The following is a 15,028-nucleotide window of genomic DNA, read 5'->3' on the forward strand; positions in this document are numbered from 1 at the left end:
GAGGGTCTTGTTTCTCCCATAGTCACAGCCTTGGATTCAGGTAGAAGTCAAACATTGTGCTCTGACTCTCTGGCTTTATCAGCCTGCAGCTTTTTTCCTAGGTGACGTTACAGCCAACTCTCAGCTTTAAAACTCTGACTTGTGTCCTTCTATCTATGGAAGAGGGTGCCCACCTATTTGCCATCTGGCACAGAGCCTCCTTTCCAATGCTTTCTTAATGCCTCCGCACATTTCCTTTGTTCTCTTAATGGCTCATCACCCAGGCAATCACCTGAACACAGGAAGCTAGCCTGACTTGATAAGCTTTTAACACTTGCCGAGTCCAGGAATTAAGTGTCTGGCATCCACTTAAACACCCCGAGCCTTGATTAAATTCTAACACTTACCAGATCCATGAATTTGGGTGGGCCTGACACCCACAAACTCATAATAATACAAAAAGCAATGAATCCATGCAAACCTGGAAGCTCCTTCTGTAGACATGGAAGATGCATACCAATCACACATTTAAAGAAAACGCCTTCAAGAATCCTGGGAATGGTAGTTTGTTCAGGGTGCTGGGAATTGTAACTCAGCAAGGGTTAACTGCAGTTCCCAATATTCTTTTTGGGAAGCCATGTGCTTCACTTTAAATCTACAGTGCAGATGTGTACTTCTTCCCATTTGTAAGTGCGCTTGTGAAAATGTCAAAACGGAGAACAGTTGTAGGATTGCCCCACTGCCAGATCAGATTGGGTTTAAGTGACGTCCCTTGTTACTGCTGGCAGGAGACAGCCTCCTACCCCCACCCCGCTTCGTGCTTTTCTGGCTTGAGGTCTGGACCAGCGGCTTATGCCGATTATATAAGGTTAACTTTATTAGTGACTCGCTACCCGGAAACGGCCGTCCGCAAGAAGACGAGAGAAAGTCCATGGGATTCTATTCTGCAAATTAGAAATCCCCAGAGTGGGGAGGGGTGGAATCTTGACTGGCAGCTGATGGCAGATGGCAGATGGCAATCGGTGGTGGGCAGAGTCATGCGGAATGGAGGAAAAGAGAGGAGGAGGTGGAAGAAGAAGAGGAAGGAGGAGGAGGAGGGACACCTACAGCTCAGCTGGTAGCCGCAGCCTGACTTGTTCGTCATGAGCATACTTGGGTCCAGAAGGCTGCTTTCACACAAACATTAGAAACACATGCACAGGATTGCTAAGAGTCCAACTGGGCCAGGTCATGGGCCTATTTAGTCCAGCATTCTGCTCTCACAGTGGCCAACCAGACTCCCCCAAGCAAGACCCAAGAGCAAGTGCAGCTCATTATTATTATTATTATTTATTAGATTGATATATACCTGCCTGCATCAAAAGATCTCAGGCAGTTCACGATATACTGGTGGTTCCCAGCAACTGGGATTCAGAGGCAGTGGAGGTAGAACATAGCTATTGTGGCTAATAGCCATCAGTAGCCTTAGTCTTCATGACTTTGCTATTCACTCTACACTGCTTACTAGGTACCCTAAATAAAAACTGAGGCAAATTCCTTCCTCTGACGCACTTCCCCACTCGACACCTCTCAGTAAATTTATGTTGCGTACCGCACTGAAATCTACGGATAAAGGGTGGTAAACAAATTTAATAAATAAGAATAATAGTCTTCTGGCTGTCACCCAGGGTGCAAGCAAACTCACAAATCACACCACAAAATTTGACCCCAAATAGGGAACCTGCTGCCATCACCCTAGTCTCTCACTCTGTGCTCAACCACCCAGGGAAGGAGAATGGGGTTGTTGTTGTTCAGTCGTTTAGTTGTGTCTGACTCTTCGTGACCCCATGGACCAGAGCACGCCAGGCACCCCTATGCTCCACTGCTTCCTGCAGTTTGGCCAAACTCATGCCAGTCGCTTCGAGGACACTGTCCAACCATCTCATCCTCTGTCGTCCCCTTCTCCTTGTGCCCTCCATCTTTCCCTACATCAGGGTCTTTTCCAGGGAGTCTTCTCTTCTCATGAAGTGGCCAAAGTATTGGAGCCTCAACTTCAGGATCTGCCCTTCCAGTGAGCACTCAGGGCTGATTTCTTTAAGGATGGATATGTTTGATCTTTTTGCAGTCCATGTGACTCTCAAGAGTCTCCTCCAGCACCATAATGACTCTCAGCATCCATGACAAACTACAGCTCCCAGAATTCTTTGGGGGGAAGCCATGGCTGTTTAAAGTGGTGTTATCATGCTTCACATGTATGGCAGGATTACGGCCTGATTTGTCCCCATCTTTGTCCCTGCCGGTGGCGTGCGGCGAAATTTTTCATAGGGGTACAGTTAGGGCCAGAGGCACCAGCATGCAAGGGCAAATGGGCATGGGCAATGTTGCTCACGTGACATTGCGATGCCCCGACATTGCACACATGAGCATTGCATTTCCCTCCCTTAGCTGGGCAGAAGTTTGCCGGGCTTTGGCAAGGAGATGCCAGGTCTCTGATGGGATGCTGGAGCCCTCCTGAGCCCTTCCCAAAGCTTGGGGGCTTTGGGCAGGTAGTGGGAGGGCTCTTGGACCCGTAGGAGCATCACACACCCCTCCCTAAACCGGGCAGAAGCTTCATGGGCTTTGGGAAGGAGGAATGTTTAGGGGACTAGCGTAGACCCCCTAGTTCACTGACTACACATCTCTGGTATCTGCTGAGCTCCACATGGGCAACTCCAAGGCAAAGGAAGAGGAAAATGACAGTCAGCACCACCTCCCTGGAGTGGATGTAAGTATGAAGCCAGGTGGGGATTGCGGGGCAAACTGAGGATTGTGAGTAGACCAGCCTCCACTGTCAGGCTGCAATATAGGGTTTTTCTTGCTGTTTGGAAGTCCACCTCCCCACAACACATTTTGAAAGCTCCTGGGCGAGGAATTGGGAGGATTCCAGGCTGTACAGTTTGGATTTTTGCTCTTTATTTGGCGGTGGCCATTATTTGGGAAGATAAAAGACCTCCCCCAAGATAACTGCAGAGAGCGTGCAAAAGATGCATTATTAATAAGAGGCATAATTGAGTCATGCATTTCTCTCTAGGCAGCATAAAGCATTTCATTCTTATTTGGCTTTGGACCATTCCATTATTTATTTGTAGATAAATTTTTATGCTACGGCCAACAAGAGAGAAAGAAAGGGGGGGGGGTTTGAGAGGGACTCCAAATGTCATCCAAATATCTGTGCCTTCCAAGGATGAGATTAAAATGATTTGCTCTTACAAGCTCCCACCCCCACCCTTTTTATTGCAAGGATGTTAATTTTTGGCTCCTCTCAGTGCACCCAGGCATTTTCCCACATGGGCTTTCCCAGATGCAGGCAGAAATATTGAGGTGGTCTCAGTACACCTGCCCCCCCCACCTCACCCCGGAGGTCACTCCTTCCACCCCCATGAGATCATAAAATTGTAGAGTTGAACGTGACCCTGGGGTTCATCTGGCCCAAGTCTCTTCATTGCAGGAAAATGCAGCTGTGGGGAATCAAACCTGCAACCTTGGCATTATTAGCACCATGCTCTAACCAACTGAGCTGCCCAGGTAGATGTTTAAAATGACCGCAGCCTCAGGAGCCACCTCACTCTGCCTGATGGTAGAGTCAGGCCTGCTCTATAAAAACATAAGCAGACCATGCAGGATGAGGCCAGTGACCCATCCAGTCCAGCAGCCTATCCTCACAGGGGCACCAACCAGATTGCATTTGAAAAGCCCACAAGGTGGATCTGAGCACAAAATCACTCTTCCCTCCTAAGCCTTCCAGAGTTATACAATTTTAAGGTGTACACATATAGCGGGCCGCACTCCACAGAAAACCAGTCCTTCACCCTTCAGAATTAGGAAATATTTCCCTGATAAATAGACACTTTAGCACACAGGACCATCCCAAAACCATATTGCCTCTCCTAATGACCCCAAATATTTCCTCTGCAGAAGGAAATATATTGGGGAAACCTTTCCCAATGCTTCTTTCCCTTACAAATCCCTCAAATCCTGTCTTAAGGACATGTTTTGTGTTTGAATGACTCCTGTGATCAGGAGTCTAAAACTAAAAGGTATTTACCATCTCAAAAGACTGGCCCAGCCTGGCCAGGTAATGTAATCAGTAAAACATTGCCATGTATCTTGACAGACAGGAGACAAGCCACACTCTCAAATTTCCATTGCAGACTGCCTCTTTTCTGTGACACATGCATGATGCTTTTGGGGTGGTCTTTGGCTGGGCAGTTCCGAAAGTCTTTCAAAGTTCTTGCACACCTTGGTTCTGTGTCCTCAGCTGCTATCAAAGAGGAGAGGGGGGCTCTGCTGTTGCAACGGGATAATTAAGAGCTGCCTTGCTCTCGCTGGATCCTGCCTCCATCCATCCTTCCCTGACCCATCATGGTCGTAGAGGACATAGAATCCCTTGATGGAGAGTTGGCCTGTAAATGCCAACCCCAATTGCCATAACACCAGCAATGGGAATTCAGAAGCACAGTGCCTCTGATCAGGTGTAGTCTAAAACATCTGGGGGGCACCAGGTTGTGGAAAGATAAGGTAGCTAAAGCAGAAGCAGGCATCTGGTGCTGTCACGGTGGCTTTCACCTTCTTCCCCTTCGGCTTTCCCCTCCCCGGGATGCTGAGACTCTCGACAGTGCCTCATCCTTGCTCAAGGCTGCTCCACAGCCTTCTCTGAGACATCTGGGTCCTTGGTGCTGGGTGTCTTTGGCAGAAACAAATGAAGAGGCGGTTTATGATGACTTCTCCACAATTCCAGTCCAAGGGGAGGCGAAAACATGAGCAAAGTGTTCTTAGCTGGCATTGATGCCTGTCACAAGACCTGGCGTGGCCACTTGACGAAGCTTACCCATAAGAAAAAGGAGCAAAAGTTCACTCTAATAGGGAACAGATGTCAGCCGTTGTTTGCGGTGCTAGAGAGCGATTTCTCTGAACGGCAGCCTTTCCCAACCTTGTGCTCTTGGGAATACAACTCCCATCCTGTGGCCGGCCTCTGCCTGCTCTCTGCCCCCAGCCCCTGATGCAGGTCAATCTGCATATTGGTTGGAATGACCCTGCTCTCGTCAGCCCCGGCTAGTGCAGTCTCATGGTGGCTGGTGCGATGGGATTTGTAGTCCAAAACAGCAGAAGCCAGGCAAAGAGTTGAAGAAGGCTGGCTTAGAGCCAGAGGGCATAAGCAGCCAGCAGGTGGCCTGGAGGGAAGCGAAGATTCAACAGGACTCACCTCTGAGCAGACAGGTTGAAGGTTGCATTTACAGTTGCATTTACTCTGAATTAAGTCCCACTATCACCAATGTGTTGACCACAGCAAACTATGGCAAGTTCTTAAAGAAATGGGAGTGCCTGATCACCTCATCCGTCTCCTGAGAAATCTCTATGTGGGACAAGAAGCTACAGTTAGAACTGGATATGGAACAACTGATTGGTTCAAAATTGGGAAAGGAGTACGACAAGGCTGTATATTGTCTCCCTGCTTATTTAACTTGTATGCAGAATTTATCATGCGCAAGGCTGGGCTGCATGAATCCCAAACCGGAATTAAGATTGCTGGAAAAAATATCAACAACCTCAGATATGCTGATGATACAACCTTGATGGCAGAAAGTGAGGAGGAATTAAAGAACCTATGGCCATAGGGCTAATTCAATAAATAAATTGATTGATTGAAAGAACCTTTTAATGAGGGTGAAAGAGGAGAGTGCAAAATATGGTCTGAAGCTCAACATAAAAAACCCTAAGATCCTGGCCACTGGCCCCATCACCTCCTGGCAAATAGAAGGGGAAGAAATGGAGGCAGTGAAAAATTTCACTTTCTTGGGTTCCATGATCACTGCAGATGGTGACAGCAGTCACGAAATTAGAAGATGCCTGCTTCTTGGGAGAAAAGCAATGACAAACCTAGACAGCATCTTAAAAAGCAAAGACATCACCTTGCCAACAAAGGTCCGTATAGTTAAAGCTATGGTTTTCCCAGTAGTAATGTACGGAAGTGAGAGCTGGACCATAAAGAAGGCTGATCGCCGAAGAATTGATGCTTTTGAATTATGGTGCTGGAGGAGACTCTTGAGAGTCCCATGGACTGCTAGAAGATCAAACCTATCCATTCTTAAAGAAATCAGCCCTGAGTGCTCACTAGAAGGACAGATCCTGAAGTTGAGGCTCCAGTACTTTGGTCACCTCATGAGAAGAGAAGACTCCTTGGAAAAGACCCTGATGTTGGGAAAGATGGAGGGCACAAGGAGAAGGGGACGACAGAGGATGAGATGGTTGGACAGTGTCCTAGAAGCTACTAACATGAGTTTGGCCAAACTGCGAGAGGCAGTGAAGGATAGGGGTGCCTGGCGTGCTCTGGTCCATGGGGTCACGAAGAGTCGGACACGACTGAACGACTGAACAACAACACCAATGGGTCTTACTCTCTGATAAGCATAGAACTGGAGAGTTGGAAGGGACCCCAAGAGTCATGTTTGTCCACCTGCAATGCAGAAAGGGATGGCAGATGGCCATCCAACATCTGCTGAAAAACCTCCAATGAGGGGAAGAACATAACCTTCCATGGGAAGGTGTTCAGGATTAGCATGTTCAGTATTGCAGTACTCCTTTATTTACAAAAAGAGGGGGGTCATGGTGGTCAACACCCACAGCGGTGCATTGCCTTCCTTAGGGCCAACTAAAATGCTGCTCACATTGGGCATCACATAACTTCATACCCTGAAACATCTCTCCAGGAAATAGGGACGTCCTAAGGAAAAGCAGGACATTCCAGGATCAAATCAGAAACCAGGACGGCTTCTGTAAATATGAGAGTGTCACTGGTGCACTTGGAGGGTCTGCAATTAGAGGTGTCAGGAATTGAACCAGGGGCCTGCTTTATTGCTGAGCTAATGCTCCCTCCCCAAATTCTAGTAGCAGAGCCCAGATACCTCCTCTGCTACCACCAGGGCAGCTTATGGCCAGAGGGGATTCCTGGCTGGATCGCTGCTGCTCTGCAGAAGCCTTGCTGTGTGTATGGCCAGCAGAGCTCCTGCAGATTTCAAGCCCACAAGGATCTGAGAAGCTGGTAGAGCCCCAGCAGGATGGACTCCGCCACCCCCCCAAATGTATTTCAAAAGATACAATTTATACACTTTATAAAACACAATGTTAGAGATCCCTTTGATACTTATTCCCATCTGGCCTTACGTAACTCCTGTTTCTGACTTGGCTTCATAATTGGAGATCTAAGCTGATGGAGGGAACGTCCGCCCACCCATTCCCCTCGATACACACAGAGTTATCAGTGTAGTATGTGCACCATCCACAGGGAAATGTCTTAACAAGGGGGAGCACAGTCCTGGATGCAGGAAGGATGCCCAGGAGGCATGTCACATCACATCAGTGGCCCATGGCTTCTCAAGTGATATCTTGGACTCCACCGAGCAGAGACGAGCAAGTTGTCCAGAGCCGATCGCTTAAAATCAGGGTGCAGATTCTTAGCAAACGCTGCTGGTCCCCAAACATGCATCTTGCAACCAGAAAGCTTAAAGCAGGGGTCAGCAAACTTTTTCAGCAGGGGCCGGTACACTGTCCCTCAGACCTGGGGGGGGGGGCTGGACTATATTTTGGAGGGGGGAAATGAACGAATTCCTATGCCCCACAAATAACCCAGAGATGCGTTTTAAATAAAAGGACACATTCTGCTCATGTAAAAACATGCTGATTCCCGGACCGTCCGCGGGCCAGATTTAGTAGAAGGCCATTGAGCCGGCTCCTGGGCCTTAGTTTGCCTACCCATGGCTTAAACGGTTCAATTAGCTGAGCATAGTTTTAAGGAAACAGAATTTCCTTCTTGTCGCTGAGAAATTTGGGAGAGGGAGAAACAGATGCCTCTGGGGTGCAGCAAGACAAATGCTGGGGTACATGGGGAAAGGAGCTGAGAAGCACCAGGTGGAGTGAAAAAAGGGGTGTCAGGAGCCTCCCTCCTACATTACTTCAGTGGAATGCATAAATTGAGAAAATGACTTCAGATTACCACCCAAGGTGGTGGCAACGTTGTTAGTTTCCTGTGAAATGGATGTCCCTTGTGGCTCCTAGTAGCCCACTCTCAGCTGCCGTGTTTCTTGATGAAAAAAAGCAGGGGTGAGGAACATCAGTCCCAGGGGCCACTTGTGGCCCCCCCAGGCTCTCCTCATACCCCTCCAAGAACACACGTTTGTTCCACACACCCCTCAAGTGTCTTTGCCTGGCTGAAATGTGTCCTTGAACTGTGGCAATGCCTCTTGCCTGCCCAGATGGAGGGTTGGGCATGTATGTGTATAGAAGTCACTGACATTGGTGTGGTTGAAAGACAGCCTACTTTGAAAAAGTAAGAATCAGGTCCATTGCTCTGCTGCAATCCTAACCTCATTTCTATGGGAGCTGAATTCTACAGGACTTATTTCTGAGCAGGCATGGGTAAGAGTGCTATAAGTCTCATAGAATTCAGCCAGAGTTGCTTCTGAAGTTATTATTATTATGATTAAATGATTCTATGTGCTGCTTAATGCCAAGGCCCTGAGCACATTGTACACGTTACTTGGCTAGATAACTGCATCGCAAAATTCAGAAAAGTCCAAATTTGGAAGGATGGCTGTGTTTCAGTTTGTGCATTGTGTTGGAAAGGGTGAATTAAGCAGGTCCGCTTTTAAATGTGAATGGATTTCAGATTGTCTCCCATCCCTACCACCCATTCTGAGTATGTGGTTCTGTTGTCAAACTGCTCTTACCGTCTAGAAGTGTCTCCTAATGTCAAATCAAAACCTACCCTTCTGTCACCGAAGCCCATTAAGCCCTGAGTCCTTTAGAAAGTTTATGCTACAATAAATATGTTTGCCTTTAAGATGCATATTGCCTTCTCTCTCTCTCTCTCTCTCTCTCTCTCTCTCTCTATCTATCTCTCTCAATCTCTCTCTCTCTCTCCTCCCTATTAAAGTGGGTTGTTCCCCACTTTATGCAATTTCACTTATGCGTACAGGGGTCCAAAATGTAACCCCTGTATAAGTAGGGAGGGAACTGTAGTTTTAAACCTGTTTTTTTACTGATAATTTTATTGTTTTATTTTTTGAGGTTTCATGACAATCAAGTAACATATAAATCTTGTGGGGAAAAAATAAAATAAATATTTTTATTTAAGCATTCCTTTGTTCTGGCTTGCATATCCAGAAGTTCCGACATACTGAAAAGCCTTCTTTAACACAGACAGTCGTCCAAAGGCTGCAACCTGACAGGCTTCCTAGAGAGCAATTCCCGCTGAAATCGGTGCGACTTACTTCCGAGTGTGCATCACTGTGCTTTTAAAAGCACGGTCAGTTTCTCGTCCCTTTTGCTAGGTTGGGGGATTGATTCCATTCGCTCCCTTTCTCCCGCCTTAGTAGGGTGGCCTCGGGCATGCCGTTGTGTGACAGAGCAGATTCCTTCTCTGTGTTACTTCTGCTCAAATACATTTGTTAGGGCTTAAGCTGTCACTTCGTATTGGGAGAAGTCGAAGATTATGCGGAAGCAACCTCTGCTTCTGTCAGTTAATTAATTAAGCAGAAGGCGCTCGCTTAAAGCAGAAACGCATATCGCTGTGTCCACAGCAGCGCATGGCCATCATGTCTCACGGACAGAGCCTGAGTCAACGCTTTGGAAAATGAGCTGTGGGTCTGAGATGGCTTCGGCACTAAAATCAGGGGAGGCAGAACCCTGAGCAAGCCAGCCAGGGTGGGGTTGTCATAAATCTTATTACATAACCAAAGGGGCACCATTTCCCTTGTAGGGTTTTGGCAATAGGGCTGGAAAGAGGATCTCACATCTCTGGGCGTTATTGCCACATGCGCTGAGTTAGCAGAGCCACAGGTTGGAGCATGTCCCAAAGTAGCAAAGCAGGGTTGGGAAGCCTTTATCATTCTGAGCCCACATGCTGTCATGGACAATCTTCTGGAGGGGGGGGAGGTGCATACCACTGGGTACGTATGTGGCGGAAGTAGCTGTGAGCAGACCCACACCGCTCTCCATCCCAGACAACCAAGAGTTCAGTGATTCATTGCAGCCTGGTGAAATCACTAGAGGAGGGCCACTGGCGGGTGTGGTACAAGCAGGAGCCTAAGGTCCGGGTAGAGATGTGTGAGGGGCCACATTCGATCCCTGTGCCTGAATGGTTCCCAGCTACTTGGACCCTCCAAGTGCCCCTATTTTCCAGGGACAGTCCTGGATTTACAGAAGCCGTCCCAGTTTCTGATTTCATCCCAGAATGCCCCAGTTTTCCTTAGGAGGTCCCTATTTTCATTGGAGAAATACTGGAGGGTACAGAGTTATCTGACCCCCCCCCCCGAGCATCTGAAGGCAGGCCTGCATAGGGGAGTTTTTAAACGTTTGATGTTTTATCATGTTTTTATATGTGTTGGAAGCCACCCGGAGTGGCTGGGGCAACCCAGTCAGATGGATGGGTTGTTGTTGTTGTTGTTGTTGAATAGGACACCCCTAATTTCATTGGAGAAATTTTGGAGGGTACGGGTACTGGGGTGACTTCACCCACTCATGGGTTCTCCTCAACATGAAAGGCTTTCGGGCTGATCTGAGCTAGACAGACTCAGTGTAAGCCACCATCCTATGCACTGGCGTTCATGCAGAGCTGTGAAGTGAGCTGCATCCCATCTCACCCTTGCAGTTCTCCTTCCTCAGTCATTGAAAGGGGCTCAGCCGGGGGGGGGGGGCAAATGCATTTGCCTGTGTCGTTACCAAACCACCCCTGCCCATTCCTGCAGTCTACATCATGGAAAATGCTTCCAGGCTCCAGCAGAGCCTATTGGCTCGTCTCCACCACACACAGCAGATTGCAGCCAGAGGGAGGCTGAGAACTGAACAGAGCGTTCCCTCTGCCCTTTCCTGCTCCACTGCTGGCCGGCAAGCCTCCTGGTCCCCTCCCTTTTCTGGCTTATTCTTAATCTCTCCCTATGACCCCTTTAAAGATGTGTGGGCATGTCCAGGAACTCCTGGAGACAATGGCCTGCTTCCCAGCATCACGAGCCATGTGTTGCAAAAGCAACAGGGTACCAGGAAGAGAGAGAGAGAGAGAGAGAGAGAGAGAGAGAGAGAGAGAGAGAGAGAGAGAAATGCTAGAGTCTACAGAGGAATCTATATGGTTCAGGGCTGCTGCCCAGGGGCTTAGGAATTCAGAAACCAAACGCAGGCTGGAACTCAATCTTTAGCATGATGTCTGTCACGTTTTGTGCTTTCCATTCTTGTTTTGTTTCATATTGTTAGTAGGGTTGGGGGAGAAATTTGATTCTGTTCGCATTTAAAGGTGGAAGTACCTAATTCGCGATTTCTAAAACAATATGCTTAGGGTTGCCATGTTTCAAAAAGTGAAAACCCGGACACAAAAACTGTTGAGCTTTTAAAGGAAAATCGGCAAAAATGACACTGTCAACATGGCTTGCCATACACCCCAATTTTCCCAGACATTTTTGGACGATTTCCACCTGGACACTGCTTCTGACTACAGTGTTCTGGACATGTCTGGTAAATTCCAGACGTATGGCAATCCTACAGCATGAAAACCAAAACATAGCTATCCTTCGAAAGCCACTCACCCTGTCATGAACTGGCAGGACAACGGGGAGGAGGAAGAGAATCCTGGCAAGGGATGTAGCCTGGACGGGGACACACTGGGGCAAGCAGGGGATGAGGAAGGAGAGGCTGGCGTAGGAAGTACTCACAGGGTGACAGAGGATGGTGAAGGGACAGGGAGTCAGTGCAAAAGAACCAGAGCAGAGGATCCATCACCAGAGCCAGAGGGGGCCCTGTCTCCCCGAACACAGTGGGCTCTGAGGCGTAGGGAGCAGCAGCAGGGTGCTCCAAGAGGCTGAGGCAGGCAAGGGTTCACAGCCCAGCTCCCTAGCTGGCCAAGTGGGGCTTGCTAGCTCTGGGAAGAGGTGTGATTCCTCAGCTGTTGTAGGCTTGGAACAGGTGAGGGTCACCTGCCTTGCCAAGCCCAGATGCTGCAATCAGCATGCAAAGAACCAAAGGGAAGCATGCTCAACTGCCCATGTTGATGGACCTCAGCTTGGTTGCTCCAGGATTTTTGCAGGTCTTTGAACACTCGGATTGACCCTGGACTGGGGACTTGACATACTGACTTGCCATCAGGTAGACCAGGGGTTCAGGATACAGTCAGATGGCCGGGGTATAAATAATACAATTATTGTTATTATAAGCTGCTCCTCTTTGCAGTGCAGTTCTTTAGCCAAGCGATGTGTGTTTTTGTAATAATAATTTTTTTTAAAAATGTAGTAGGGTAGGGCAATGTGTGCCCAAAATGTACATACTGATGAAAATAACATTTAAAAACACTTTCTATTAGGAGAAATTGCTTTGCAACAATGTGTTTTTAAGGCAACATTGCATATAAACTCATGCATATTAGGAGAAATTCATAATGAATTTTTAATATAACCCCCCCCTCCCAACAAAGTGGAAATGCAGATAACTGAACTTAAGACTGGAAAACTGTGAGAAACTGAAACAGGTGGATTCACCCATCCCTAACTATTAAGGCTGGCACAGGGCCAGCGAGGGGTCTTGTGGCATCAGGAGAGCTTGAGGGCCATTCACCCCGTCCCCCAGGCTGACGTTCCCCAGCTCTGCTCTAACCAGTATGCATTTGACAACACTGCCCGCTTGAAACAATATGAATTGCTGCTTGCAGAAGTCCAGCTCTTCATTCAATTCCAGGTCTCTGTTTTGAAAATTCCCTGCAGGAAGCCAACAGCCTTTCACCCTGATGGCTAGCTGACAGCATCCAAACTTGTTTGGCTGGATTTAATCCACTTAGCAATAGCCCTAAATTGATTGATTTCCTTCCTCAAGGGCCAGCCATGTAGCTGTAATTTTGCGCTGCCATATAACTGCAGAATTCAACAGCAGTAAACGTTTGGGTAAGTATTTCACAGGCTGGGCACTTCCACTCAAAGCAGCACATTGTTAAATAAAACCAGGGTTTAAAAGTCCATGCAGTTTATTTTTTCATTCTGTTGAAATTGATTTATGTGGAAATTGTTGCATTTGGTTTTGCATTTTTAAATTTTTCATTTATTGCTTATGACTAGTTTTGTTATGTTGTTGTCATGCATTTTTTCATGTTTCTTTTTTGATAATAATTTTTATTAATTTCAATTGCAATCCAATAATAGCCTCACTATAATGATATCAAATTATAATAAGTTACTAATACCAATCATTCAAATACCGAATTATATAATTTAGGTGGTCCCCTGCATGCTAGATTTGATGGTTTGATGATTTTCTTTATTTCTGCATTCCAAAATCTTATTAATTTCAATTACATTCCGGTCAAAATAATAACCCCTTATACAACAGCTGCAATATTAACATAACATTTTTTTTCATGTTGTAAGCAGCCTTGAGAATGGTTTGAACTGTAGAAAGACAGTATATAAATAATAGTGTATATATATATATATGTATGATCCAGAAGGGCTCTCAATATGTTCTTAATGGATGGAGAAGATAAGGGGATTTGTGATCATCACCTTGCTGACAAAGGTCCGTATAGTTAAAGCTATGGTTTTCCCAGTAGTGATGTATGGAAGTGAGAGCTGGACCATAAAGAAGGCTGATCGCCGAAGAATTGATGCTTTTGAATTATGGTGCTGAAGGAGACTCTTGAGAGTCCCATGGACTGCAAGAAGGTCAAACCTATCCATTCTGAAGGAAATCAGCCCTGAGTGCTCACTGGAAGGACAGATCCTGAAGCTGAGGCGCCAATACTTTGGCCACCTCATGAGAAGACTCCCTGGAAAAGACCCTGATGTTGGGAAAGATGGAGGGCACAAGGAAGGAGAAGGGGACAGCAGAGGACGTGACGGTTGGACAGTATTCTCGAAGCTACCAACATGAGTTTGACCAAACTGCGAGAGACAGTGAAGGATAGGCGTGCCTGGCGTGCTCTGGTCCATGGGGTCACGAAGAGTCGGACACAACTAAATGACTAAACAACAACAACAACAACAGGGTAACTCAGCAAGTTGGACAGGCTAAGAACTGAAGTCTGAAACCGCAAATGCAATGGCGATATGGTTCCATTTTACATCTTACAAATGGGAGCTGCAATGCAGTGTTAGTGTGAAGTCTATCCTGCCCAGTGTACTCCAAGATAGTCCATTCTTTTCCTGCTCTCACACATTTTCCATAGGATGGCAGGGCAAATAGATAACCCTTTAACGCAAAAGGTGCTTTTTCACTGCGATGCAGCTGTTATTCCATTTTACCCTAATTCTGGAGGGAAAAACCCAGGCTGTGGAAAAGAGAGAGACGGCAACCCACACCTCCCTGAGCACATGTATGTTTTACTGGCTACCCCCCACTTGGACAAATCTCCTGCCTGTTTCAGTCAAGGCAGTCTCCTCGGGATAAATGGCCCCATATGGCAGCAATTATGTGTTGTTTGCACAGTCTGAAACTGCCTTTTATCATGCCCAGCACCTTGGGCAGCTAGTGGTTTATTTTATGGATAATGAGCTGCACATGCGGGAATTAATGAATGGCTTTACAAATCCAAGTTGCCCACCTCCTTGTTTTGCAGATTGCGTGCTGATGTCCTGCTTTCAAAATCATTGGCTTGTGGGTTTTTTTATGGCATTCTTGGAGCTTGCCATGAATAAAGTCATGCAAACAGAGGAACGAGGCGCTTCAACAACTGATCTCTCCAGATGGCTACTGAGTCATCTGGATCCATAGCAGAGCCAAAATGATCCAGTCTCCTTCAACTGAGCTATCCAAGAGGGCTCCCCCCCTTTTGTCTTGACATTGGGTTGTCTCCAACATGAATCTTGCTCAGAGCAGACCCTCTGAAGTTAATAGACGTGATAAATTTGAGTCCATTAATTTGGTGGCGCTGTGGGTTAAACCACAGAGTCTAGGGCTTGCTGATCAGAAGGTCGGCGGTTCGAATCCCTGCCACGGGGTGAGCTCCCGTTGCTCGGTCCCAGCTCCTGCCCACCTAGCAGTTCAAAAGCACGTCAAAGTGCAAGTA

This window comes from Lacerta agilis, chromosome 8, assembly GCF_009819535.1.
Source record: "Lacerta agilis isolate rLacAgi1 chromosome 8, rLacAgi1.pri, whole genome shotgun sequence".
NCBI lineage: Eukaryota > Metazoa > Chordata > Lepidosauria > Squamata > Lacertidae > Lacerta > Lacerta agilis.